The following is a 13,161-nucleotide window of genomic DNA, read 5'->3' as shown; positions in this document are numbered from 1 at the left end:
ACCCCGCCGCCGAGCGCCACCACCGCCTACCCTCCTCCCATCAGGATCCCCCAGATCCAAAAATCCATCCACCCAGTCCTCTCCTCGATTTCCAAATCGAACCTACCGGCAGCCTCCCTACGCAGTTGTGCCCCCGCGCCTCTGCCTCACCGAGCGCCCGACCATGCCGTCGTTCGTTGCCAGCACCCTCGGATCCGGCCGCCCCTCACCTTCCCCATGGGCTGTACCTCACAGCGCCGCCGCCCCTGCCAAGCTCCGCCGCTGGAGGATGAAATTCTGTCAGTGTCCACTGTCTTCAAGTAATATTGTAAGTTCTGTCAATGTATACTCTGTCTTCAAGTAATCGATGTTGCTAGAATACTTACTGTCGTGTGCACATCTTGAGATCATGGCCAGCACACGACTCAGGTCATGGCTTGGTGCCTCATATAAACCTGCATAAATATGCAAAATTGTACTGCAAGTTGCATCGGTAGCAGTGGAGAATCCAGACGCTTGCTGTTGTCACTTGCAGAGGTCCAGGAAAAAAAGTGTAGTGGTTCAGGAAAAACAGAGAGGAGCTGCTCTGTTATTCATTTAGTCAATCTTTTGGCCTATCTCCTTCTGTATTATGATTTTCCATCTTGAGAAAAAAAAGGCAAAACATGTAAAGTTGTATGGTTTTTTTATGTTTACATTTTTTTGTTTTGTGGAGAATTAAAGGATCGTGTAGGCTTGCCCTTGAATCCAACTGTTTTTAGTTTTTTAGTGTCCAGGAAAAAATATTGGGAACATTGTCATGCTAGCCACCTGACGCTCGGCATATCCTCTCCCTCGTGGCATCCAGCTTTGCTGCAGGGACCAAAAGGTGCTCCATCACCGGATTCATCATATTGGAATCCTCTCTTCTTGTGTGGTTTAGTCAACTTTGTTTTCCTGTATGATACAGTTGGGGTCTAGATCGAAGTTGGCTGAGCTATTGGGTGGCTCTGAAGATGTGTTTGTGTTAGAGATTAGTTTACATGCAAAGTAAGTTCTTTAAGAAAAGTATTATTGCGCACCACTCCAATTTGTTCCTTGAACTGATAAGATCTGGTCCAGTAGTACTCCTGCAAATCTGAGGCAAGACGTTCTGCATGTTTCTATTATCCTGCACAATAAGCAATATGTGTGTCCTCACCATAGTGGTGGAGCACATACACTTCAAATCATCCGTTCTCTTGTTCCCCAAAATAAATTCATTCGTTCTAACCATTAGCCATATAATTGTACAGATAGACCATATAAATGGGATTCTTTATGTAAATAGAAATCAACCTGATTTGATTATGTTTCATGTCCATAATAGTTTTCTCTTGGTAGAAAAAACATAAACATGTACATACAGATTGCAAGAGGATATGAGGATTTCTACTATTATACTGACAGAATGATAGCATCACCTCAAGCATGTAACCATGGGAGTTAGTCTTTGTTACCTGACCTGAATGTTGTTGTAAACACAAATATGTCCTAAGAATTAGGGTAAGAATGAAGCCAATAACTGTTGAATGTCTACAGATGTAGCTCTTTTAATCCCACAAAAGTTAGTCATAAAGGTGGCCACAGTGCTGCATTTGATTGTTCCCTACAAGAATGAGACTGAATATTTTGTGCTTGCCACATGCCATCAACGTACTACTCTCATTCTAATTAATTTTTGATGTTCCTAAACTTGATTTTGTTCTTGCCTTTATAGACAAGCCTCAGCATATTTGAGATGATGGCTGTTGCTGCACGTGAAGAGTTGGTTAATATGAAGAAGTTCCTAATTAACTGACTTGAGCCATTTGCACAGTAAGTTATTTTCTTTTATCATTGTGTAGTGGAAGGATAGTTTATTTGCTTTTTTTGTCCTATGACACAGTTTCTCAACTCGACCAACCGTGCTTCATAGGAACCGGTGCTCTCCCGTTGCAACACACGGGCATTTGATGAGAGAACGGACGTAAGCACATTGACATAAATATATGCAGGAAGGAATTAAAGGAGAGACTACACAACTCGGGTGACAAAGAGTTGCGCCTATGGCCGATTAAATAGAACTGAAAAAAGTCTGCGTCTACAATGACACACCTCGAGGAAAAAAGATCGGATGATGAGAAAGGAAAAAGGAGAGATTGGATCGGGACAACGTACAACCTGGATTCAGGTTTTAGCGCACGACGGACGAGCTACAGGCCACGGCGGACGCTGGAGGCACAGGCCCATCGCAGACAGGGGTAGGCCTGGGTGAAGTCGGCTGGGTGTGTGTTGTAGATAGATGGAGGCACTGGGACGGGGCAACAAGGTGTGTGTGTGTTGCAGATAGATGGAGGCACTGGGACGGGGCGGCAAGGTCCAAGAGGACGGGTCGCGAGAGCAGGTTGTGGTTGCCTGCATATATATGCATTCCCCTCCGTTAACAACGGTTGGCTGAAGCTTTGGAGTACTATAAACTTCCAGGGAAGGTAAAACCCATCTTTGGCATATTTGTTTTCAGAGTATTGATGTTGGGGAAGTTTTTATCACTGCTTTTTGGTTGTATTTATATAAGAAGTATGGAGGGAGCTGGAACTAATTTGTGATTTCTCCTGACCATTTTTTTTCTTCTAAAAAGAGCAAGTTTACCGGTGATCAAACATTGTAGATCAGAAATGTTCTTCATCGATGCCCATCCCAATTGCTAACAATTCTTTTGCACACTCAAGTTTGTGCTTTTTTGTGGTAATTTACTAAACATACTTTGGGTTATGATCCTTTGACATACACTTATGCCCTCCCCTACACATTATTTTTAGGTTGCCAAATATAGTACGAAGGAACTATAGCAAGTGAATTGTTGAGTTTGCCAAGCATAATGGCACACCTAATTTTGGCAGATCATATAAAGAGAATATCGAGCAAAGATGCTTTGAGATTTACCCATGACTATATGCGGTTCCTATAATTAAACTCCTGTTGCATGTTTAATGATTGCCACAATAGTTTCTTTTAATGCACCAGAGAATTATATTTTTTGTATCAGGTAAATAATTCTTTTCTCACTGTTATTTTTCCAGATCAAGATCGAGATATAGACAAGGGGTAATGGCAGCTCGTGTAGTGATAGAGTGCTGGGGAGGCTGCCGGTGTCGTTGCCTAGCGCTGGGGAGGCTGCTGAACAAGTTTATCTATTTGTCGTGTGAGCAGTTGGCCATCTCTTATTCTGTGGGGATATGGTCCGTTTGTATTCTTCTAATTAATTCGGTTCACAATTCTAGCCGATGAAATTTGGTCTACATTTATGTGTACGTATGCTATCCTATATACTGGAACTTGTGCTTGCCCATTATATGATTATACAACAAGTAGACAAATGCAAATGTCCATAGTAATAAACTTGTGGTCACATGACTACTAGCTTAAAGTTTGTTAGATTATGTAAATGGGCATTTTTTTTGTCTGCTCTTTAGGTTTCCATAGCATGAGGTGGTGCTCTTGCTTTTAAAAACACATATAAACTGCCATCTATACTGAACAATGGGGCTTCCTGTCTAAACTGGAGCAGTAATTTGAGGCTGAAAGGACCAACATTAGCAGCAATAGTATAAATATCCATTAGAAGAGTTTTCTGCACTGAGTCCGTGGGTCTCACAAAGATATAAGATATATAGAATGTTGTAAAGATCAGCTTACCTTCTCATGCAATGGAACAATTGTGTGTCTTGATCTTTCCCGTTTTCTTTGGTTTTGCAGCCTAGAATTTTTAGACATGCACATATAGATTGGAGCATCTAATAGTAGTTGAAAATGTTTTTGAGTAAAAATGCAACTAATACTCAATTTTCTAGGACTTGATACATCATGGTCTTCTTGTGCTTTGTTGTTTGGTTGGTGTAGAATCCCTCAGCTCTTACCAAGAGGCCCTAGCTTCGAACCTGACTCTTTTAGTAGTTGGAGTGTTGCACACATGGAATTGATCGCAGGTACTTCATCTAAAGATCCCAAGATCAGAATTTTATTACCCTATGTCGAGACCTGCATTTTTGCTATGGTGCACTCTAAGCTTTCTAAATTTTGTTATGAGGTTTAGAGAGGAAGCGAAGCAGCAACAGTTTGGGTTCAGAGAAGATTAGGAGCAGCAGTTCATTGGAGAAGGAGAGGTACAGCAGCCGAGGGAAGCAACAGAGAGCAGAATCAGCAGTTCAGGGGCGGCAGCAGAGGACCAGAAGTAGAGATGAGTTCGATTCAATTGCCATTGATAATGATTCAGATTTGAGTTTGCACCACCCTTGTGTTACTAAATAGTTTGTCCTTTTTCACTTGTGATTATGCACTAGAGATTTGCAAGGATGCATTGGATTCTTTTTATACTGATTTGATGCACTCTGACTTTGGAATGCGAACAAATGTGATCTTCAATTGGCATTGATGATTCAGACTTTAGTTTGCTAATACTGTAGCTGACATAACCTTGAGTGTTACTCCGCTATACTAAGTGGATTGAGCTTTTTGTTATCCCGATATCTTGAAAGCAAACTCTGTTCAAGGTTCCTTCTTTATCTTAGGCTCAGTACAGTGCTCATAATCTCAACTGAGTAGCAAGCTTATGGCTGGAGTGTATTTCAGTTGACCAACATGGCCGGAGATGTAAACCAAACTGACAACAGAGATATCCAGTCTCTCATGCTTTATTCTTCACTAGATGACTCGTTGCGCCCATGGCGCAAAGGGCGATAGGAAGCCAAGTATTGAAAGAGTGTGCATAAAAAAATCAGACTGCATCAATTTTTACTCTGTATATTTTGTATAGCGTAAACAAATAGATATGTGGGTATGAGCTAAATTTTTTTCATGCCTTTTAAAAAGAGAAATATGCTTATGAAATCCAGCAAGTGAATATTATAAGTATGCATTGACACGAAAACTTTTTTCCTTTTATATGGAAAAGGTATTTCCTTGAAAAGAAAATAAAGAATTGAATGGAGTTTGACCTTTTTAGATACTTTTAGTTGAAGATCCCTTGCAAAATAAGCAGCAACGTAATTGTTCTTATTTTTCTTTGCACATACTGTGATCACAAGACATGATTACAGAAAATCTTTAATCAAAGCATTGAAGTGAAAGTGTGCATAGAAGGAGAGGTTGTTTCTTTAATTATAGTGTTCTGGAAATAACAGTAGAATAGCAATCCTATACATATATAATAAGTGATGATAAACTGCTCTTGACCACAGAGATAACGAAATCTAAAGTTTATAGACTGCACCATTCACTACTTTTCACCATAGAGGCAGCAATGGAAGACTAAAGGCTATACATATCTTGCTCAGAGTACTCCAAAATGGGAAAGGTGCTGGTTTGATCGATACGAAATAAAAGGTGGCTGTTTTAGTAACCACAGAAGCGTGCTGGTTATGACACATTGATTTAATTTACCAGACACTATTTCTTGTGGTCTCCAGGCGCTGCTCGGACTTCATAACAATATAACGTAGCCTTTGTGTCCGTTTTTCAATGCTTGCAAGTGCTGCTTTCATAACCCCCCTGGTGTTATCATGTCCTCTCAGGTGCCGAGTAGTCGTTGTGTTTTGTATTTGGGTAGAATATGAGCTCATATACCGGACAGCGTGGTAGCATCCTTTGCGCAGCTTGATTGTCTCATTCGCTGCAACCAACCAACCATGTGACCAGGTGCTTCACTTGATTTTCTAGCCTCTTGACATGGGTGTAGTGGTAGTCTCTCATTTCTCTGCCATATGCATTTTCCATGTATCTAATAGCTTCGATAGCAGCACTGTCTTCTGCATCTTCATAGCCATCTAAAATTGCACCCGATATTGAGCTTGGAACAAGCAAACCATCTAGTAATTGCAAGGAAGAAATGAAAGTAACTGTCACATGATTCTCGCCGCCTGAGCATATCTTGTGATGGTAAGTTGCAGGGGGCAACTTTAAAGCTTTTAGCATAAGGTCAAATATGTGGGCATAAGGAATCACTATCAGGTAGTCATTATCCTGTAGAGGCAAAGTAAGGGTAAAACATTTGTTTGACAAAATGATATCTGAACTAACAGATGAGGATTTCAATTGGGCACAGTAATTTGTTTGAGCCTCTCTCTAGGATGAATAAACTACAACAGGGGTTTAGAACATTACATCAGGCGTTCTTGTCCTTGACGATGTTGATCCTGGGGATCCCTCGTCATAGACCATACTAATGTTGATGTCCTCCACGAATACTACAGTGAGGAGAAAGCAAATAAAGAAGGGGATCGGAAATCAAGTGATGAATCACATTTTTTTCTGGCAGGTGTTGATGGATCGCTGGTGGAGCCGCTGGTCGGTAGAGAGAACCAGGAGCTTGTCGATTGGGGATTTAGGTCAAAGTGTACTCTTGCAGTAGTTATATACGATGTGGAGCCTGAGCAAAATGTGGATGGGCTGGACCTGTATGGGCTTTTAGAACTGCTTGTCATAGGCTTGTCTGTGCATTTATTACTTCTGATCTTTGTCTAACTTGCATCTGCTTGGTCATATTTACATACGTATATATTGATTAATTTTCATTTTTTATCACTGAAAAACTATAATTGCACGTGTTTATTTTTTTGTGCAGTCTCCCTCCGTATCATCTAGAGCATCGATATTCTGTTCCGAGGATGAATGCTTGAGATCAGTTATGGACCCCCAATATAGTGAAATAAATGAAAATAGCAAGCATGCCAACCTTTTCTTTCACGATTGTTCATTTAGCAATCCATGACCGTCTACTCGTGTATTTTCCTCAACCAGCCTAGGTTTTCTTGACCCATACTTCCTTTCCATTCAGAACCCACAAGCTTTACCCAAATATTAATAAATTACTAATGTTGTCACATACAAATAAATAATGTCCACCCAATCATAATCTTCTGAGCATTTTTGGGTACTATAGACAGAATGCTCGGTCAGCAGAAATGTGGGTACTTGGGCACAAGTAAGAATAACAGAGACTAAATTATAGTCGGAAGTCAGAAGTCACCAGTACACTTATGTTGACACAGATTGAACTCAAATTCCATGCATTATAATCACAAGAATATTACTGCAACACATTCATAATACACCCTAAGACATGGTAGCTCCAACGAAAAAACAGAAGACAGAGATAAGCATTCCAATTTGTGCAGTAGAAATATATTACCTGTCGTTTAATACACTGAAGGAAAGGGATCCCATGTGAGCATATCATTGTCCTCTCCCCTTTGCTTCATGGGGTCCTCCTTGTATTAGGCTGCTGATTGCACGGCATCCATAATTAATGCACCTTATCATGAGTCTGTCCTAAATCACGGGGTAAAAAAATAAATGAGGCCCGCAATAGTACATATCGGCAATGACAAAACAAAATCCTCATATTGCTCAAGTTTTTTGTAGTTTCAAATTTAATGTTAACAACCTTCAATAAAACATATCAAAAGTACACAGTTTTTTCTATCGCCGAAGGCAATGGATGCCTACAGCCGTACACAACATAAATAATAATTTGACCTCTCAGTTAACTCAGAAACTGTGAATTTATCACGAGCAAGGTTTTCGAGTCGATGAGTCGACGAGTCGCTCAGGGGGGGCGACTCTAGACTAGTCGTGACTAGTCTAGACTCATGGTCGACGAGTCGACATGCGATGAGTCGACGTGAGTTAAGCAGTAGGGAGCAGACCAGCAGCAGACCAGCAGCAGCCAGCGGCAACCAAGGGAGGAGTCGCAGCAACCAACCAAGACAAGGCCATCAGGAGATGGGAGGAGCAGCCCAACAACAGCGGCAACCAAGGGATGAGAAGCAGGCAGTAGCAACCAGGGGAGAAGGGGACGAGCAGCAAGCCAGGGCGGCGGCTGCTGCAGAAGAGGGCTGGGTCAGGGGAGGGGGGCTGGAACTGTTCGATCTAGGTTTCCAGACGCTCCAATCTTCCTTCAATACTGGCCCACACGGCAATATTGGCCCAGTAAGGCCCAATGAAACCCTAGCCTGCGTAGCTCAATCTGGACCATCCATATTCTCTAATCTTCACCGTCCATCCACTCTCGTCTTAACTCTCTCTCTCACCTGCTCCCCTTCCAGCCCCCAGGCACGAATCGACAGCCGCAATGGCCTTGCTGCAGCTCCTCCTCCATGGCTTCTCTGCCTCCACCCCTTCCTCTCCGCCTCCCCCATCCTTCCCTGGAGCCACCCCTCCTTCCCTGCTCCATTTTCTCTGCCCAACTTCTCTTTCATGACAGATTGAACGAGTCGTTCGCCTCAAAAACTGCGACTAGTCGAGACTAGTCGGGACTAGTCGATCGAGTCGATCGACTCATCCAATGATTCGAGTCGACAGGTTGAGTCGACCTTCATGTAACGACTTGTCGACTAGTCGACGACTAGTCGCGACTAGTCGTTCGACTCGAAAACAGAGATCACGAGAAATAGGAAGCAAGGGTTATATCATAAAAAAGTGCACTGGAAAAACACTCTATGTTACACCATACATCATACACATCCTCATCAGGATTCGGAAATCCAGTCTTTCTGTCAATGTGCTAGGTCTTACCGTCTAAGAAGGGCCCGATCCAAGATGTCTATCATGTTTGTTGCCATGAAAATCTGCAAGAAACATATAATGCATCAAGACATTGCTTCTTCATATGTATGGTCAACACACAGAAAAATCAATGTCATATTTGATGTTTCAAAACCATCATGTTGTATAGAAGCTCAAGCATAGTGCGCTACACTTCACCATCACCTTACCAGTTCCAGACTCCATCCTAGCAAATCCAGTAGTCTACTTGATACATGAATATAATTAATGGATGCCATATGCTCCTTGTAATAATTTAACCAAACAATTAAGCCAATCGCTAAAAAAGAAAATCAAATGTGGAACCATATTTCAAGCTAGAGGGAAATCATGCTTCAGCTATAATAAAAAAAGTTGCGTAGCCTTTTACTTAGCCTGCCTAGCCATAACGAGGAGCTAGCAGAATATGTACAACCATGCAAGATAAATTTTTGTCACCTTCGGGACACTATAGATAAAAGAGAAATATCCAAAGATAATTGTCAATAGTTCCGTACCAATAGCAGTTGGGCTTACCTTGTAGAGTGCACTCATTGCTCATCAGTTTTGAAAAATAAGTTGCCTTCCTTTTTCTACTGGCCATTAACAAATAAATTGGTAGTATTCAATAATTCAACACCATATAATTGACTGTTTCGACAATTTTCAGTCCTCGAGGGGAACAGAGATTTCCGATCCTTGTCAGCAACATACGTGAATGAAGGCAGAGAATGTACTGCAATATAGTGGAAAAGCCATTCATGTAATAAGTTCGAAATATTGCCATAGCGGAACAGAGCAAGACGAACGCAGTGACGCGCGGCTGCCCATGATGGCCTAGAAGAGGAGGCATCTATAAACAAAATGCAGCAGTGAACCTTTCTCGCAACCAAGCAGCCGAAAGGGATGGAGAGGCATAGAGGGCATCAGGTATATCGAGGGTCACAGCTAGTGATGCTTCTGTGGACTGTTGTGGTCGCTGCTAGCTGTTCTGTCGGAGGTATTGGTGGTGCAGCCTCCTTTAAAATATGGAAACTGGGTTGAGCCTACGTTGAGACATATACAATGGTCTGCAGATTTCACAAATCTCCACCATTTAAATACCTAAAATTTTAGCCTGATAAATCTCCAGTGTTCCTTTTCTATTGTCTCAAATACAATACATAGATGGTTGAAAGGAAAGACATATTCATGGAGAAGGTTACCTTAAATTTACGTTTGCAAAAAATTCAAGCTCTTCTGCTCCAGACACTTCAGCTCGTTTAATGCTTGCTTTGTTGCAAAAAAATGCTTTCTTTCCTGCAGCAATTTGTGTTGAAGTAAAACACTTGCTAAAGTAGAAGCTTAGTCTTGTCATAAAGAGAACGTACTACTTTAAAATGAGTCAGATTCTGTACTTTCGACAGCAAGAATGGCCATCTTCATTAATTGTCATATTCAACATACCCTTAAGTTGACTAAAATAGACTATTGGTCTAATTTGCAGAAAGGAAAATAGACTATTGTATATATATGAAAAATGAGGCTACTACATGAGAGAAAATTACATCTTTGAAATTCTGTAAAAGTTGACAAACGAAAATTCAAAATAGACCAACAGAACATACACGGCCTGATTAACATAATCAGGGATAACACAAAAATACATTTAGAGTCCTCCCTTCAGCAATGGCAAGGAACCACCACATATATCCATGATATGTAAAGGGAAGAGGGAAACTACCTTATTTGAGGACTAATTACCAGGCTGTTGTAGCTGTCATATGTGCCACCACTAAATAAATCAGCACGAATTCTGTCTGTGCAGATCTCATAGGCACATGGTACAATGAAAATAGCTAGAATAATTGGTAGCATCATTAATCAACAGGGGCAAAACCAAGAGCAAAAAGAAACAAGGAGAGGGTTCGTACAGATTATGTCATATACAAAACTACATAATTGCAGCGCTTGTCTCGAAGCTCCTTCATTGGGAAATCAACGGCCTAAAACTCTTTCACCCCAGCATAAAGCACCCATCTATGAACCTGATTTCTCCTATGTCGGTTGATGCACTACACATCAATAGAAGTCTAAGCACATGCCACAATGGCCTCACAGGACTGCTTGCAAATTATAATCAAAAGTAGTAACCACAATCAACTTGTGCAATTGCTGCTTGCCGAAGCACCCAAGAATGCAACCAACAGGGTTCTATAGCAAAATAAGTAACGAGAGAAATACCTCATTCTACATGTATTCTAACAAGCCAAATAAACATTGTAGTATAGGCCCATAGGATAGACTGATCCTAAGCTTGACTCCAATCCTTCGATAACCACTTTTTGGCAATCATCTACAGTCTATTCGACCGACTCATCAATAAAAAAGGCCTCTTGTTCTTCACTGTTGCACTCTGTTTCAGGAACTCATCATCAGTCTTTTTGCCTCCCAACAATAATTTTCTCCTTCTCAAAAGACTCAAGAGTGCAAGGAATAAAGTCCTGCAGCAAAAAAAAGCAGGGGAGAAGATGCATCTTGTTAAACATTATATGCGAACCAATTCATCAGGCAAATAGCATCTAGAACCATCGGTGAGAGTGTCCAAGGGGGTAAATTATGAAACATGAGAGTGCAGAGAAGACTACTACCTACATCTCCAGAGGTAACTTAGATCAATCATCACTGCCACAATTTTTTCTACAGGTATAAACAAGAAAAAGTACAGAGAAGAAAAATGGGCATGTATGGCCTACAGGCTACAGGTATGAACAAGAAAAATGAGCTGATTAGTGTGGAAGGAAAGAAACAGGAGGAGGAGGACCATGGAGATGAACTGTCGTTGCTGGAGTTGCGATGGCGCTGACAAGGAGGAGCGGACTACGGGGCATGAGGTGGCCCCTTGCTGCTCCTTCCCTCACCTCCGTCCCCTGACACCAGCGTCGCTACTCCTTCCCCCACTTCCGTTCCTCACCTCAACTGCGCAGACCCGGCTGCAGATCGTCTCCCGCGATCTGGAGCAACACCCAACAAGGAGAGCAGCAGAGGATGAGGCCGTCGGGACGGGGAAGGGGAGGGGCTCGTGGCAGGGACGGGGATGGAGAGAGGAAAAGGCGGCGGCGCGACGAGATTAGAGGGAGAGGAGATGAGGCGGACCGCGGGGGGGATGGAGGTCGCGGCGACGCGGGGTTCGAGGCTGGGAGGCGATTGGGGCTTTGGGACGGGAGGGGATTGGGCTAGGTTTTCACCGCATCACCAATTTTGCACCACGCAGTCCGGCAAAAAACCCATTGATTGATCCCTGGACCCTACAGACAAAAGAGCCCACCAGTCATTGAGTTACAGCCTAAGTCATGTGTGCAAAATGCCTAGACGGTTGACCAGCTGACACGGAGGTAAAAACGGCCAGAGTAAAATGATCGAGCGGTGAGAAATCGCTCGCGAGCGCAGGCACGCCTCGATGAGTTAATCGCACACAAGTAAATTCAGGTATCACATACAGATTGATACCACGATTGCTAATTTTTGCGTGTCAGTATTAACATTGGTCCAAATTTTTTCAAATTGGACTAAAACGCGTATTTATACGTATTGACGCCCGATCCGACAGGTCGGGCCCACCCGTCAGGTGCCACGCTGGCCAATCGACGCGTGCCCGCGCGCGCCCGCGTGCTGACTAGGACGAGCCGGTGCGCTGCTGTCCTAACCGGTCCGATCGCACCAGCTCCAGCCCGGCCGCACCATTCCCCTCCCCTCCTCCTCCTCGCTCGAACCCTAGTCCATGGCGTCGGCGATTCCGCCAGGCGGCGGCGAGGGCGTCCACGGCGGCGGCCAGGGCGTCCACGGCGGCGGTGAGATGCCGTTCTGGCCTCCTAGCGGAACGGTTGGCGTCGACGGGGATGGCGGCGATGAGTCCAGCTCCGCGTACTCGACCGACGATGAGGAGTCGATGTTACTCACCATGGAGCAGCGGTTGCGGTTGGCGCATCAGTGGGTGGCGAACCCTAGCAGCAGCCATGAGTTGACGCATGGACTTGGCGGCGTGCTGTAAGTACCCTTGTCCTACTCCTCTGATTCATCCAATTGGGCATTTTTAGGGTTTGTTCATCTTCTGCTTTATCTAGTTGGGGATTAGGTTTTATCCAATTGAAGTGACTAGACTAACCTAGTAACATAGTGTATTGCACTCTCAATTTAGTTCAATTACTGTGGCTCTCCAAATTGTTCTGTACTGTCTGGTACTGTAATTTAAGTTGTTTTGTACTTTACTGTTGCTCTCCAAAATTTGCTTTTGTGCTAAATTAGTAAATAATAGACTTACAGGTTACTTTAAATTGTACTGTACTATACTGTTGCTCTCCAAATTAAGAGTAATTATAATGAATAAATGAAATTTAATTTTTTTCTGTAGTTTGGATGAAGACATTTGGCAAGTAAGGATCCATTTTGATGCAAGAGAACCATTGGAGATGAAGCTGTGTGGTTCAGATATTACTTATCTGAATTTGGTTGCAGTGATGGAAACCCAAGGATTTAATGCATATGATTGTTTGTTTCACATTGAAAATCCATCTTTAGGAGAGAAAGGGCTGGATTTGGTAGACAGTCATGCAGAATTACAGA

The 13,161-nt window shown here is 42.8% G+C and overlaps 3 long non-coding RNA genes across 16 annotated transcripts; 2 read left to right on the top strand and 1 right to left on the bottom strand.

The window, feature by feature from the left end:
• Positions 1 to 330: 330 nt before the first annotated feature.
• LOC119330250 lies at positions 331 to 2,152 on the top strand. Of its 2 annotated transcripts, XR_005159980.1 has the most exons (4): positions 331 to 847; positions 929 to 1,008; positions 1,718 to 1,815; positions 1,916 to 2,152. It is a non-coding gene; the product is annotated as an uncharacterized LOC119330250 (long non-coding RNA). The 2 variants fall into 2 exon arrangements; XR_005159979.1 differs by having other exon boundaries at positions 331 to 1,008.
• A 205-nt stretch (positions 2,153 to 2,357) lies between these two features.
• Positions 2,358 to 4,401, top strand: LOC119330249. 2 transcript variants are annotated; one of them, XR_005159978.1, is made up of 3 exons: positions 2,358 to 2,468; positions 3,060 to 3,965; positions 4,073 to 4,401. It is a non-coding gene; the product is annotated as an uncharacterized LOC119330249 (long non-coding RNA). The 2 variants fall into 2 exon arrangements; XR_005159977.1 differs by lacking the exon at positions 2,358 to 2,468 and adding an exon at positions 2,490 to 2,707 and having other exon boundaries at positions 2,799 to 3,965.
• A 707-nt stretch (positions 4,402 to 5,108) lies between these two features.
• On the bottom strand, positions 5,109 to 11,769 carry LOC119330247. 12 transcript variants are annotated; one of them, XR_005159966.1, is made up of 7 exons: positions 9,765 to 11,769; positions 9,438 to 9,663; positions 9,097 to 9,295; positions 8,551 to 8,603; positions 7,166 to 7,300; positions 6,139 to 6,221; positions 5,109 to 5,997 (listed from the first exon to the last, which is right to left on the bottom strand). It is a non-coding gene; the product is annotated as an uncharacterized LOC119330247 (long non-coding RNA). The 12 variants fall into 12 exon arrangements; XR_005159972.1 differs by lacking the exon at positions 6,139 to 6,221 and having other exon boundaries at positions 9,765 to 9,858; positions 10,283 to 11,769; XR_005159974.1 differs by lacking the exon at positions 6,139 to 6,221 and having other exon boundaries at positions 9,438 to 9,629; positions 9,765 to 9,858; positions 10,283 to 11,769.
• Positions 11,770 to 13,161: the final 1,392 nt, after the last annotated feature.

This window comes from Triticum dicoccoides, chromosome 7A (assembly GCF_002162155.2).
Source record: "Triticum dicoccoides isolate Atlit2015 ecotype Zavitan chromosome 7A, WEW_v2.0, whole genome shotgun sequence".
Taxonomy (NCBI): domain Eukaryota; kingdom Viridiplantae; phylum Streptophyta; class Magnoliopsida; order Poales; family Poaceae; genus Triticum; species Triticum dicoccoides.
The sequence above is the reverse complement of the archived record's forward strand: the minus strand, read 5'-3'. Positions and strand labels throughout refer to the sequence as shown.